Raw genomic sequence first — 15,941 nt, forward strand, 5'->3', positions numbered from 1 at the left:
GGGATGAGGGTACGAATCCAATCTACAAAAGAAAGGACCCGCCCTATAAAATAGGCCTCTGCTTTATTCTACTTGTAATCATGTGCGCTTTCTGACTAACATGCAAACATTATATTAATCCTAAACCTGTTTATCTATGTTGGTCGATCATTAATGCACAAATAATAAATCTATTATTGGCAATCACTTGAATTAAAATCATATTAGCTTAAACCAAATTATTAATTATCTTATTAGGCGTGATTTCAAGTACTAATTCCCTTTAGACATGCATTAAAAGACGTGATCAAGCAATAACAATGAATATATATCAAGCAACATAATATTAATCATAATAATCATGTTAACAATAAAGCTTAATAATAATAGCAAGATCCTAGGCATGATACTAACAAGATTAATAACAAATCCTAGCATGTCATCAAACACCAAAGATTAAAGCTTTAAACTTAACATGATACTAACATGATATTACAAAGAATAAGAGGCAACCTAAACATGATTCTAGAAAGCAATAAAAACTTCCTAACATGATACTAGGAACTAAACAAATCTAAACATGCTTTCTACATCGAAATAAAAAGGGAGCAAGCTAATTACTTACTTTAAAGTCTCGTACCTCTTTCTAATAATAAAATACACGAGTTAGTAAACTTCAATGAAATTAATAAATCAAAGAATTAAATTAAATAAATTGAAAGAAAGATCGAGAGTTAAAAAGTTTAGACTGGATTTGGGACCAAATCCTCAGAAAAGTATAAACCTTTCACGTCTAGGGCGAAGGCAACTTCAAACTTGGCTAGGTATTTCTAAATCTTGTGAGTGCGGTATTGTGTTTGGTAAAAGCTAGCTAGAGAGAGAGAGAGAGAGAGTGAGAAAGCATGTATATTGCTCAAGAAATAAGAGAGAGAGATGATGATTGTAGATTGTAGATGAATAAAAACGGAGGTCCAGGACCCTATTGATAGGAAAACAGTCCGGAAATTAATTGAAAATAGTCTGAATTTGAAAAGGAATAAAACTCCACGCTATCGCCAGAAATTCTATCTATCGCCAGACGACAAGGCTGTCGCCAGGCGACAAGCTTATCGTTTTGCGACAACTTGGATTTTTCACGCGCTTTCAGCACGGAGTCCACTTATCAATAACATTGAGTCGTAAAGTCCGTACAAAGGCTAAAATCGTAATTTCATATAAAACATTATTTTATTCCAAATAAAACTCATATAAATAATTATCAATCCTAATTCCACTAGGATATGAAAAACACCATCTAGAAGCTCTAGAAGACTATAATCATTCCTACTAGCTTTAGGAATAATAATAGTAGGCCCTCCTCTAGATCATTGGGTCGTATGTAAGGATTAAACCGGGCCCAATTTAGTATTTTGGCCATAGCTTCCTCATTATTTATCGGAATTGGGCTTATAGTATGTCGTTGGAAAGCTCTTTTTTAACCCCATCCAACTACACTATTATTGGACCCTTATCATGGACCAAACTAAATAGGATTGGCTATTTTCTTGGTTTTCGAAAACAGATAGAAAGATTTTTAATAAAAACTTAACCGCAATACTAGACTCTTCACACTTTCACTTTATTCGATTATGATTCGACGCGAAAGGTATTCATCACTAGGTTTGGTTTTGGGGAGACACAAACGGGTGTCTACACCGCAGAAGAGAGCCCCTCACTCGGCCGCATCCTCCCATCTTTACCAGCATCGGCTGCTTCAGCATTGGCCGCATTGTCATTTTGGGGAGTTCCCTCATGCTCGTCTGCCGCTCCCTCATCCTCCTCAGCTTCAGCATCACGTTAGAAGGAGTCTTGACAAAGGGCGAGTGCGGACGACCAACGGCCTCGTACTCTTCCTTCATTGTGAGGAAGTCTAGCCTTCTGGTAAACCGCTCATGATAGTAAGAGAGATCCTCTGGGTCCACCATCATGGCAAAGGAGTCCTCGAAGTAGTTTTTGAGGCGAGTGAGGGCCAATTGCTCGATGCGGACAACATCGGCTAGAGGAATTGGCCTTGGGACACTTAGCTGATTTCTCAACTCTTCGACCACCTTCTTGAGGCTCTCGGCCTCCTGGTTGCTCTCGTCCGCAGCTTGAAGAGCAGAGTTCAGAGCTTTCCGGCTGGTCTCCAGCTCAGCCCTGAGTTGATCCGAGGCCTCGGACGTTTCCTGCCGACTAGTTGGCAAAGCAACTACCTCGTCCCTCTCCTTGATGAGAGCCTTGTTCGCCAGTCTTTCTTGTTTAAGAGCATCGCCAATTTTGACGATATCTTCAGTTTGACGAGCGGCCTTCTCAACAAGGCGTTCATGGCTGTTTCATGGAGAGCTCTCTCAATGGCCAACAAGCCGGTGTTCTCATCCTGCAGCTTGTGGAGGTCAGCCCAGGCCGACTCAAGCTCCCGACTCTGCCTCGGATGCCAGTCTTAAATGGTAAATAGCCTAAGGAGAAGCTGTGGATGAGAAGAAAGTTAGAAAAGGGAAGTAAGATGGAAAAATTAGCTAAATATTTGCTAAAGAATGGGAAGACTACCTCAACGCAGCTATTGATCATTGGATCGAGGTGCCCACCATGGATACCTCTGTATATATCTTGAGCCTCGCCGGGACAGCCTTTTGAATGGCATCCTGGACAGCCTTGCGCTCGGCCCCAGTTAAGGAAGACCCTGGTGGATAACATCCAAATACTCAAAAGTTCCTACAAAATAAAAAGCAAAGTTAGAATTTAGAAGAAAGTGAAAAATCAGAAAAGAACAAACAAAGCTGAACGAGTACATTTTGAGAGATTGGCGAAGCGGCGAAGCGTGGACGCCCCGTAGGAAGTGGCGTCACTTGCGGCTGCTTGTCTGCCTTTGGTGGAGAGAGCAACACTCCTTCAGCTTGGGAACTCGGAGGCTGAGTTCCCAAGTACTCAACATGCGGAATATAGTCTCGGCCGGCCGTGTTGTCCTTGGACGGCTGTCCCTCCCCGTCCTTGCTGACGGGCTCATTTCGGGCTACCTCGGACGAAGGTGACTCCGAGGGCTTGGAGCCCCCACTAGGTGTCAGTGAGGTTGTTCTCCTTTAAGTTGCGCCGACACAACTCGCGACCATGCCCTGGCCGCCGTAGTCTTGCGAGACTGGGACGATCCATCGTCCTTTGAAGCGGACGCCGGCCTCTTCCTCGCAGGCTTAGGGGTAGCTGTCTGAGAAAAGCAAAGGAAAGTCAGATTAACAAACTCCATTCGAGGTGCATTGAAGCAAAGGGCATTGGATTGAAGTTCACTAGGCAAATGACACTCAATCCCTGTCCGAGTAGGGTTTTAGGAAAGAACCTACACTTCAGTTCCACTCAGGCAAGAGTAACGTCCGAACCAGATAGAAAATTAATGTTACTCAATGTACGGCAGGTCGGACGAAAAAAAAAGAAGAAGAAGAAAAGAAACCAAGCGAAGATATTCTAAGGCAAAGGGATAAAGGAAACTTTGTTCGTACCCCCTTCGCCGACTCGTACTGCTCCCTCAACAGCCGATACCGCTCCATGTCAAACTCATTCATGTCCATCTCTTCCCTTTGCACTAGGTCGAGCTTAGCCTCAATTTCCTCTGAAACCAACAAAACATTGGGAGTTAGAAAAATTCTCAAAGTAAGAAAAGAAAGACAATGCATGCAACAAAGTCAACCTGGGGAATAATTCCTGAGTAGGTCGATGGAGGACATGAAGATAGGATCCTTTAACCAGATCACTAAGGGAATCCACCTTAGAATGATGGGTACTCGGCGGCCTCCCCTGATTTCCCGCCTGGCCGAGAAATAGTCAAGCTGAGTAACGTGGTCCGGTGGGTTGGGGGGCGAGTCGGCCAGTGATCCCTTAGTCCGAGTTAGAGGGGAGAGGAGTTAAATTTGTTCATCTTTTTGTTGAACTCCCTATTCGTCGTCTCAACGAGGTAATACCTCTTCCTCCAGTTGCGCCACTTGGACGGCTTTTACATAGTCACCATATACTCCGGCCGGGTGCTCAGAACAAACCACCCGTCCGAGTACTACTCCATCCTCGTCATATTGTGCATGGCACAAAAGACAGGAAAGTTTGTGGTGATGCCCATCTGAAGATTAGTCACCAAGTAACCAAAAATGTTGACCCAGTTGTTCAGTGATAGCTGGATCAAAGCTATCAGATATTCGTCCAGCAGCTCCTGGACGAATGGATGAAGAGGGAAGCAGAGGCAACCCTATATACATTGAAGCCTCGGCGGATCTTCTTACGATCATCTAAGGCGGCAACCGAGCCGAAGGTTCGGGGGGCAGAAATCGTAAAACCTTCTCCCAACATAAGGAATGTCTCCCATTCCTTGAACCTACTGTTGAGGTACGCCAAGGCGACGTCCCTGATCACGTAGCTATAGGGGCTGCTAAAATGATTCTCCAGGGTTTTCATCTCCCTTTTCGGCCAGCTGAGGTGCAGTTGCCTTAACCGCACCAAAATCGCCGGACAGCACTCTGTCTAGCTCATCTGCATTGGCAGAGCTGCCTCTGATCGAGCACTACTTCTGCTCGGCCATCACTGGCTCTTTAGTCACTAAGGGGGCCTTTCCCTTTTGATCCTTACCGACCCCAGGACTTTGACTTTCAGATAGAGCGGGACGAGGGGGAGTCGGTGGGCTCGGCAATTACTATGCCGATCCTAGGTCATGTTGACCTAAGAGCTTGAGAGAAGGGGAGAGCAAGAGTCCTCCCGGCTGCCAAAGAAGTGCTTGGCTGATTTTGGGAGTTGGTAGCCGTGGTGGTCTGTGGCCGACTTTGTACAGATTAAATAACAGCCGCAGTAGAAGACAGTGGCTAATTTTGGACAAATTGAGTTGTCCTTGCTCGAGATGAAGGAGGGGGCAATGAAGTGGGGATCTTGTCCGTTCCAAGGACCGAGCAGGAAAAAAGAACACGGGTTACGTTCAGCCCCCGTCTAGAAGTAGAGGTGCCCCTTTGGTTTTGGCGCTCCTCAAAAGAAGTGGTCACCTCGACCACCGAGAAGACAATATCACTCTCTGTGGCCGAGGTATTAATGGTGGAGTTTTTGGTGGTGTTTGTGTTGTTTATGGTGGTGTCCTCAAGATCTATGGTATTTTGATCATAAGGGACTAAAGGTTCTACCATGCTGCCGTCCGGATTACGTTCAGCATGCTTCTCGTATGTTTGCTCGTACGTGCCATGTCCGCCTGTAAGGACAAAGAAGGATAGGTGAGGGTGAGATGGTACGCACTAGAAATGGAACCACTCCACAAAGATGAAGACTTTCCCCCGTCCACTCTAGACTCGTTAGTCCCAAGCAAACGTACGCCCTCATGAGGAGAAACAAAAGAGTCTGAGTGCTGAGCTAGTGTGTTCAAAAAAAGAAAATGAAAAAGAAAATAAATCAAGAAGAGAGAAGAGAGTATTCGGTTACCTTTGTAAGAGTAGAGGTTGAGAAAGTTCGAAGATCTTAGAAGAAGGAGGGCCGGAAAATTCACTCTTGAACGGAAAACTCGAACAGACGACGGAGCTCTTGAGGATTTTTGGCGGAATTAACTTTCTCTCTCTAGGAGCTCAGACTTCTCTCTAGATGGTGAAAATGCAAAGTAAAATTTGTGAAGTCAAAGCCTTCTATTTATAGGCAAAATTTGGGGGGAGGGGGTAAAACGGTAAAAATCTATTCCTGCCTAAAGAAGGAGGAACGATTAACATTCAAAATGAATTTAACCTAGAATTCAAACGGTTTTTGCCCGTTCCGCCTCTTTTGACAGAATTCGCACTGATAACCGAACATTTATGACGGAAGTCGAGCATGCGTCACACCCGTTAAGTTCGAAAGTTGTCTCGGAAATTGAACCTTTCCTTGAGAAATGGATAACAGCTGGTTTACAACCAAAAGCTATTTGGCCCAGGCCACTCAGCCCATCTCGCCCAACCAATCAGGCTAAAATACCCTGAAGATGTCAGACGAATCAGCTAAGGCACCTAGCCCAAGTGTGATGCCATTCGGCCAATCCTGTCCGACTGATGATCCGTCTGATATTCATTAAAAGGCATCAGGACATTTGGACGAGGGGCTTAGCCCAATAAGGCAGACAGAAAGTCCTGTCCGGCCCTACTAACAATAGGAAAATGTCTTAAATGAACCTAAGGTACTCGAACAAGTAAAGATTAGAGGTGGTGGCCCAGTTGGGACGAGCCACCCCTTTTGAGGGGCAAATGTTTAGGGTAAAAATACCCCAAGTACGTGCTTTAATCCATGATCACACGTGGCCCAATAAATGGGCGACACATGTCACCATAGGAAGATGACACGTACAATGAACAAGAGAGCACCTTAAATCAACTATGTCATAAAGGCCTCCTTACACCAGGATGCCCAAAATAGAGGACACGTATCCTTTACTGATTGCGCATCCAATCAATGGCCCTAAATTCTAGGTCGCTTACCCTAAGGATCACAATTCTCCACCCCTATAAATACCCCAATCATTGATGATGGGAGGGGTGGATTGTGACATATCCTTGCAAAGAGGACTAAAAGCTCCAACTTCTATCTACTTTCTCTCTCTACATTTATTTCATTTCCGATCAGTAACTTGATCATCGGAGGCGGATCTTTGATCACTGGAGATTCGTGTTTTGTAGGTGTCCGAGTCCCGTTGCCTAGAATAACGTGACCAGTATCTCAAGGGATTCCAAAATACCCCGAAACAAAATTGGTTTTTTGGTCTTATAATTTTGATCTAGTTATTATTTGGTTGGATATGCCTTGAAATAAGCTTTCCAACAATATATCATAATCCTAAATCCGAGTTATAACGAAGAAGATATGAGCCAAACACTAAACTCGGCCCAAAACCGACACCCTTTTACTAAAACGGCCATATCATAAAATATACAAATGATATTAACCTGATTCCAATTAAGTTGGAAAAAAGACTTGATAAAAATTCGAATGATACATTATATGCTTTATTCCAAGTTACGGATCAAAAGTTATAATGATTTTAAAAACGTGTAAAAACCTAGAATTACCGCGCACAGTGTAAAAGCACCGTGTCACAGTGCATGACGTGGCGCGTTGCCTGGGGTGCCATGACACAGTACTTTACAACGTGTCACGGTGCCATTTTCGATGTTTTTTCCACAAAACTCCACCGTGGCACGGTACCTTTTTGCCGTGACACGGTAACTGTTTCCGTGACACGGCACGGTGCTTTTTCCGTGTAATTTCCGCGTTTTCTCACACACTTTTTTACTGTGACACGGTGGACTGTATCGTGCCATGGTGGACACTGCCGTGTCACGGAATTTTCTCGTGTCTTTTCCACGTAAACCCTAACGCGTTTTATCCTCAGTTGGTATGTTTATGTCCCGCATCACGGGAATTCTTGTCGTGTCGCTGAACACCTGTGCCGTGTCACGGCACATTTTGCCGTGTCGCGTCAACCTTTTTTTAGGGTTTTTATCGATTTAGGGTTCCGTGTCTTCCCTCTACTCTTTCACTATAAAATACCCCCTCCTTTCTGCAGTTCGGGGTTCCTTCCTTAAACCAAGGCGTAAAAGGTAAATATAACTCAGGGTTTAGACCATATTAATTCTAAATTTATTTAATTTAATTTCCATTTGATTAATATTTTTATTGAAGTTACTAACAATTTATTCATGAAGTAGCAATTTAAAGGACCGTGCGGATTGTAAGTAATTAATTCACTTAATTACTCTTATTATTATTTTATATTGCTAGTATCATGATTAGGGTTGTTATTTCATTTTACTAACGTTGTTTATTCTATTGTTATTATATGATCACGATATTGCATGTTAAAGGGAATATGTATTGAATATGACGCTTAATAAGATAATTTGGACAACCGGTTTAGGTTCCTTTAATCTTGTTATTTAATTGAAGTGATTGCTAATATTTTAGAATTATGTGCTGCATTAATATTCAACCAATTTAGCTTAACAATAGTTTGGAGCGAATTGAACCTTTGTTTGTATGCCTTTGAGATCACAGGAATATTTTAACTATAAGAATCGAGCAGAGGCCAATACAGGCGAATGTGACTCTATGACTCACTTCGTACCATCATCCCCGATCCTTCTTTCGTGGTTCCGAACCATATGGAATTAGTACTCTCATGGATTATGAATGGTTGTAACCTTCATAGGTCAATCATTGTTGCCTTTCCTTGATCGTGGTTGCCTTATAATGATCCGTGAACGGTTTACAAGTTCCTTAAAAAATTATTGGCGACTCCCTATTTTGCTTTGTCCTTAATCGTTGTCCCTAGTCGTAATGTCAATTCCCACTTCTTATGAGTGCCAAGCATATTCACCACATGCTTTACGTAGACGCGCTTCTAACGACGCCTACAATACCCTTTGACTTTTTTAATACACCATATACCCATGAGTTTTGCAAAAATGCACCATACACCTTAAAAACTACAATATGAGTGGAGTTTGGTTAAGTATGCCACAAAACCACACCTCTCTTCAACAATCTCTAAAACCACCCCATATCTCTATAATCAAACACAATTTGGTGATATCCGTATGAAGCATATCTTATCCTTACTTGAAATTTGAGGTCATTTTGCTCAAGATTTTCTTATCGTAATCACAAGAAATGTTTTGATTGAGCTTCTCTTTCTACTTTAGATGAACCCATGATAAGATGGCCAAAAATTTAGTGTTGCTTGCTCATTTTAAAATACAATATATAATTTTTATTTTTAGAAAAATAAATAAGAATTTAGTAAACCATGTCTCTAAAGAGAAAAGGACTCAAAATACCCTATTACCTTTGTATTTGATAATTTCACAGAATAACAACAAAAAATCTTTTCAATTAACAATCATTATTCTTATTTAATTAAACTTGTTCGAATATAATTCAAATATTCCTGAGTCTAGTTTGTCCATTATTTTTGGGATAAGTACTGTGATTTTTAGAATTTTTTGTATAGTAATTTTGGGGTTTTTCTTAGATGGCATGGAAATTAAATGAGTTTGGTTTATAATTTTGGGGAATATTGGAGTTTCTTTTATTATGATTTATAGTACTTTTGGAGGTTATGCTATAATTAATGGATGTTTGTAAAAGTGTTTATTAAATTTTGTGTATTATTGAATGCTACGTGAATATTATAAAATTATGGAGTAATGTATATATATATGCATATAGTAGCTGAAAATTATAGGTAGAAATACCCTACAGGTGCCACACAGGAACAAATACAGTACATATATCATACAAGAACATATACAAATATAATTTTGAAAATTGGTAAAAAAAAACACATATAGGGAGATAAGAAACTTATTATCATAAGTAATTGGTTTCCTTCTTAAAACCGTGGGTTAGGAAATTTAAAAAAAGAAACAAAGAGATTTGTAATCATTCTTAATAGGTCTTTTTAATGGCGAGTATGAGACTTGTTGGCCATGATAACGTACAACGAAACTCTTTGCCTTCTTAAATTTATAATATAAACACGCACAAGAACCCTATTGTCTCACTTGTTAGATCTCTTATAAGTTCCAAAGAAACATGTTCTATTGACGAGGTCTCATAATCAACGTGACCTATGAGCTAATAGAGAACTCCTAAGAAGAGGTTTCTTAGGCCTATTTTAACAGGTCTCTAAGGCATTTTTTGATGTATTGTTGGTCGCAATGCCTTGCTCTCTCGGCTAGGCCTGAGCATGGATCGGATATCCGGACCCGAAGAATTAGTTATTTGATATCCGTATCCAATCTGAAATTTTCAGATGCCCGAATATTCGTTTATCCGAAAATTTCGGATTGGAAATGTCGAATATCCAATGTCCGAACCTTTTAATAACAAATAAATACACAAAATAGAGATTTATCTGAAAAACTGATTTAAACAATTAAATCCCAAAAAATAGAAAATCTAGAATCAACTAATTTAATACCATGTAAGACTAATTATACATAAAGTATCATGTAAAACAAAATGAAAAAAAAATACAAAGTAAAAAAGTACTCTGACGGTTGATGTGAACTCGATAACGACGTTGGATTTGGTTAACCGAGAAGCTTGAGCGATCGGTGGAGGTTGGTGAGCGAGAACCGTTAGAGGAGATCTAATATACTAAGAGTGCCCACTAATGTAGTTCAGTTGGTGGTCGATGCCTGTGAATAAGATTTGAGAAAGTGAAACAGAAAGTTGAGATTTAATTTGAGATGATAAGAGGAGAAAGAAAGTGGGAAAAGAGAGAAAGTGAGAAATTGAAATATGAGAAAGAAAGGTGGGCAGTGGCATGGGATAGTTACAAGAAAAGAGTATAGGGTATGGTGAGTGTCAGAAGTATTTCTTTTTACTACTACCTCCACTACATATTATTTGCAACGATTTGACCTAAAGTAGAGAGAAAAAATGTCTAATCGTTGCAAATATTATGTAACAGGGGTAGTATATAAAAAATTTAGTGGTTTTTTCCGAATATCGGATATTCGAAATCCAAAAGTTGGATATCCGATCCAATATTCGTATCCAAATTTTCGAATCGGACATCTAATCTGAAATTGAATTCCGGATCAGGTATCCATAATTATTGGATCGGATGCGGATCAAATCTTTGGATTTTCAGGTTTTCGGATTCTTTTGCTCAGCCTGGATTCTTTTGCTCAGCCTTCTCTCAGCGAAGAGTGCCAAGGCCCAAAATCTTGCAACACTAGAGCTTTGTAACACCGACTTTACCCAAATCGCTTACGATAAGCCATAATATTATCAAATCAATAACCTAGGTAATTAAAGAATTTAATTAAATGCTTCAAGAATCAACGTTAACCATTATCGAACATTAAATTTTTTAAGAAAAAACATCTTGTCTTTAATACAAACCATTTAATTATCAACTAATACGACTATAAGTACACTAAAAGTATCTAAAAAACTATGAAATCACCTAAAAAATTGAGGATATGTCAAATGAAGTGAAATTAGCACAATGTGACAATTTATATAAAAGTTACCCGAAAAACGATACTAATGACTATATAACCAACTATAAAAGTACCATAAGCGTGCCTTTAAATCCTATATAAATATGATTTATCAACCTCTACTTCACACACCTATGGAATCCTTCCTTAGGAACCACGAGCGATAACGATATGATTAATTAGGCTGAAGATTTGGGAGAAAGGAGAGGAATGATGTGTCGTGTCAATACTCCAAGCAACTAAGCGTAGGACCTTTGGGATTTCTCATTACCTTTACACACAAATTGCGACCGGTATTTATAGATATAGAGTTTAGAGTTTAGGGCTCATAGGCATTGTTTGACATATAAATGTGCGAATAGTCAAACTTGCACGCATCATATGTACGTAAGTCTAATGTCGCATTGGAGTGTCACGTACAACTTCGGACGTTGCGCGTACATTATTCTCCATAATTTATATAAGATCTTTTGTATCTTTATATAATGATTTGTTATCTTTTAGCGTATAAGACTTTATGTACTCAGATGCGCAACCTTAAGTAAGTGTTTCTGTCTGATCCCGACTCCTCCAAGAACTCGGACCTGAGATTCTGATACCCCTATCGGCAAGCTGAGAACCTACACAATGAGAAGAAGTTAGCTAACCCCGGGGTGATCCGGGGATAACCACTCCGATGATAAAGTCAGAAAGTGTTTGAGAAAAGAAGATAAGTAAGAGAGAGAAAGTAGAGAGAGATTAGAGAGAGAGAGTAATTAATGCCCTCATTAATGAGGTCTTACCAACTATTTATAATAGTTTACCTTGACAGGTGGCTCTCATCCATGCAGAGCCTTTTGTGCCAAGTGTTGAGCTTCTGTTGCCACGTGTTGCATTTCGGCGGGCCGACATGTCTTCATTCTGTAACATATCAGCATCTTCTCTATAATTATTAAAACCTGGTCGTGTTTTCACAAGATATCGGTCATGCCCAGATATCATCCCATACAATTAGCCCCCCAAGTGAGGACGTATGATCATTCATCATCGTGCTCAGTTTATATGAATAACAAGCTGAACCTAACGAAACAAACTTTGGGTTCCACATCTCATTCTTTAGACTTTTCCTTATGCTGTAAATTGTATTGTAGCAACGTTTCTTGTACTCTGTCAAGTACTGCTTACTGACAAAGTTTTATTACTGATCTTGTGGTCTTGGCTTTGTCACAATTCACTTTACTTGCTTGACTTGTATCCAGACAAATTGACTTGTGTATATGTATCCCTATATTTAAGCCCTATATTCTTTTGCTGAGAAGTTTTGTATATACCCCTATATTTAAGCTCTATATTCTTTTGCTGAGAAGTTTTACATTTGTATAAACTCCGTTTTCCACCCCAAGTGACCTTGTTTGCCGATAGCAGACAAGGTTTACTTGTTACAAAATACTCGGGAGCGAAAAACTCCGTTTTCCTCCCCAAGTGACCTTGTTTGCCGATAGCAGACAAGGTCTACTTGTTACAAAATACTCGGGAGCGAAAAACTCCGTTTTCCTCCCCAAGTGACCTTGTTTGCCGATAGCAGACAAGGTCTACTTGTTACAAAATACTCGGGAGCGAAAAACTCCGTTTTCCTCCCCAAGTGACCTTGTTTGCCGATAGCAGACAAGGTCTACTTGTTACAAAATTGAAATGTAACCGTTTTTTTTTTTTTTTTTTTTTTTTGAAGCGGGAAAATTAATACACGTGTCATAAATCCTGCCGTTGCTTTTTGAAATTGATTATTGATTCAGGGCCGTTGGATTTCTGAACCGCCTTTCATTTCAATTGACTCTTCAGTTTTTCTTTTTAGATCAAAAATTCCGTCGTTCTTTGTTTATTTCACTTTCATTCTCTTCTAAACTCTTCTCAATCACAATTGCTCTCCAACAAAAAAGTGCTTTTGACGGATTCTTCCTAATTTCGGTGTACGCCTCTTAGTGTATTCAGCGCACTTTTCTTCTTCGTCACTTCTCACTTTAAGTCCATCGTATCAGCGACTTTTGTCGAAGGTATTGCCGCTCCTTAACCTCTTGATTTTGCATGTTTTGTTTTATTTTCTCATTTTTAAATTAAATGTCGGAAGATAGTGTTGAAGAGAATTTCCCTAACCTTAGTACTGCTAGGCGTCGCTTAATTAGGCAATCCTTAGGCAAAGAAACCGGTAGAAACCAGGGTAATTCATCTTCCCTTTCTGATAATATTGATTACCCATTTGAGACGTTATCTTCTGAAGAAGAGAAACGCGCTTTTATGATACATAGGACTATCGCTCATCGTGAAAGTGCCTTTCACCCTACTAACCCTGATATCCCTGCCGATACCGAAATTCTTGAGGTTGAGCCTGTTAGTGTCCGTTATCACTTACGCAACTTTACTGGGAGACGCTATTTTAATCAATACGGCACTAACGTTGGCAATATAGGTATAAACACCATGCCAAGGGTAAAGAGTACCAGTTATCAGCCTCGAGCTGCTGCCCGTGAAGCCGCTGAGGCCGCCAAAGCAGCTAAGGCAGCTGAGGCCGCTAAGGCAGCTGAATCCAGCAAGAGACCTGGGCAAGGTCAGGTTGTAAGTTCTTCTGAAGAAGAACCTGTGGACGACATCCCTGCAAACCCTATGGAAGGTCCGTCATCTCCAGTGCACGACTCAGCCGTCAACTCGGTTTTAAAGGATGACGAGACTCAAGAAGATAGTGTCAACAATGAGAGTAGGGACGACATTGTCGATTTGACGGCAGAAGTTATTCAGGAAGAAAGTCTGGATGAGGGCTATAATTCCGAGACCGACGGAGCTGAGTTCCGTCAACCTATTACTCTCGCAAAAGATGGAAAAGTAGCCAAGGCGAAGATAAGCGATGACTTTAGGAAAACGGCAATTGAGAGAGATTACTGCCGTCGCGCTAAAAAAATTTTCAACTTACCCGACGAGTATGAGCTGTCAATTCCCCCATCTGGAGCCTCAGTATTAGATTGTCCTGCAGGTTCTGTGGCCGTTTACATGAAGCATTTAGACTTCGGCCTCCGTTTTCCTCTACACCCCTTTGTGGCAAAAATCTTGAAAGCCTGGAACGTCTGTTTAGTTCAGGTTACTCCTCCTACTATCTGGGCCGTTATTGCTACCATCTGGGTTATGTTATATCGAAACTATCCCCTAACCCTTAACGCTTTTAGGCGACTGATTACTTTAAAAAGAGATGGTCAGTCGGATGGGTGGTGGTCTTTGTATACCCAACCTCGCAAATACACCGTCCACCCAAAGCTGACAAGCTGTAAGGGATGGCAAGTGAGGTTCTTTTTCATGTCGGTTCCTGAGGATTATCCTCTGAGGAGAACCTTTTTTCGACCTCATCCCCGTTTTGACTCAATCCCTGAGAGGGATCTTGGGAAGCATGAGGAGAGAGCTGTTAATCATTTTGACATCTCTGAATATGATGAAGGAGATGACAAGGTCCGTTTTGTTCCTGCGGTGTGGGTGTCGAATGTTAGTTACATTCTGGGCAACGCGCCATTATCCCGCGTCGGTCTGTGTTGGACTGACGATTATGGTATTGTTTATTTGAATTTCCTTTCCTTCTTTTTCTTTCCTCTTTGCTCCTTTTTCTTTTAAAAGATTATCCACATCTAACTGATTGAAGTTATATTCCTTGTTTCCAGGTATTGATAAGTTGGACAATAAGCAACTCGGCCTATCTCCTGACGGGAAAAGGGTTATCAGGCGCTGCCTGACAAGGTAATAATCGCGTCGTCAAACGACTACACCTAGATCAAATACAATTTATACAACCTAAACAAACCTAATACGAGTATAAGGCAAGCATAGGGGTCGAACCACAGAGAACGGTTAAACACCACCAAATGTTATCGACAATTAAGCTAGTCCGGAATAGGAGATAAATAAACTAAAGTCTAAAAATGCTAAAACAAGAAATAACGCATTAAGGGAAATGGTTTAGGAATAGCATTCACTTGAACATAAACAAAGGCATAGAAATTGAATTAATTATGAACTAAACATGCTCAAATATCGAAATAAAGGATCCAATCTAGCCGCCTTCCGGGGTCAATTGGCTTCTCCTAACATAGCCTCTATGTTTCCACATTAGAACCATATACTAGGAGGTAGTACTAAATAACAATCGATTATAATGAACCTTAACTAAGTCAACTTCCGTTCCTTGTTAGCAAAGATTCACCTTTAATCAACCAACAATGTGCACTTGCAAGAAGATTAAAGAATATCAAGCATATAAAGACTTTAATCACAAATAAATCAACTCTAAACCTAGAACATGCTCAAGATCCAACTACACCACAACCATCCCCTTAATGGGAGAATTACTCACTAATCATGATAACAACAAGATTAATCAACAAATAATCAAGAATCAACATGATTAACAAGAAATACCAACAACAAAAACGATAATCAAAAGAAAGCAAATAAAAATAGAGGAGAGAGAGTTAGAGATTCTCATTGATTGAAGATGAAAGTCTACAAACAAGATGATCAATCTTCTTCTTCAAAATCCAAGCTCAACAATGGTGAAACCCTCACTTTCTCTCTCTAAACTACTCTAATCCTAAGCTAAACCTAGAGAGAGAAGCTCTCCTAAAACTAGGGAAAAAGATCTAAAAGAATGAAGTTCCCTTTTTACAAAACAAGCCCCGCAATATATAAAGAATCGCGCAAAAACGCTGAACAGGACCCGCTGTGCGCCCGCGCATGGTAGCTGTGCGCCCGCGCGTGCGCCCTCGCAGCGGTCTGTGCGCCCTCGCAGCGGCCTGCGCTCCCTCGCAGCAGCCTGCGCGCCCGCGCAGAGTAGCTGCGCGCCCGCGCATTTGTGGGTTGCGCGGCTAGTGCTTAGGTGTGCGCGCCCGCACGGTGTGGGTGTGCGCCCGCGCACATGTCGCGCACAGGCCGCGCAAAACTTTCTGCCTCGAT

The sequence above is a fragment of the Chenopodium album genome, chromosome 27, assembly GCF_948465745.1.
Source record: "Chenopodium album chromosome 27, dcCheAlbu1.1, whole genome shotgun sequence".
NCBI classification, from domain to species: Eukaryota; Viridiplantae; Streptophyta; class Magnoliopsida; order Caryophyllales; family Amaranthaceae; genus Chenopodium; species Chenopodium album.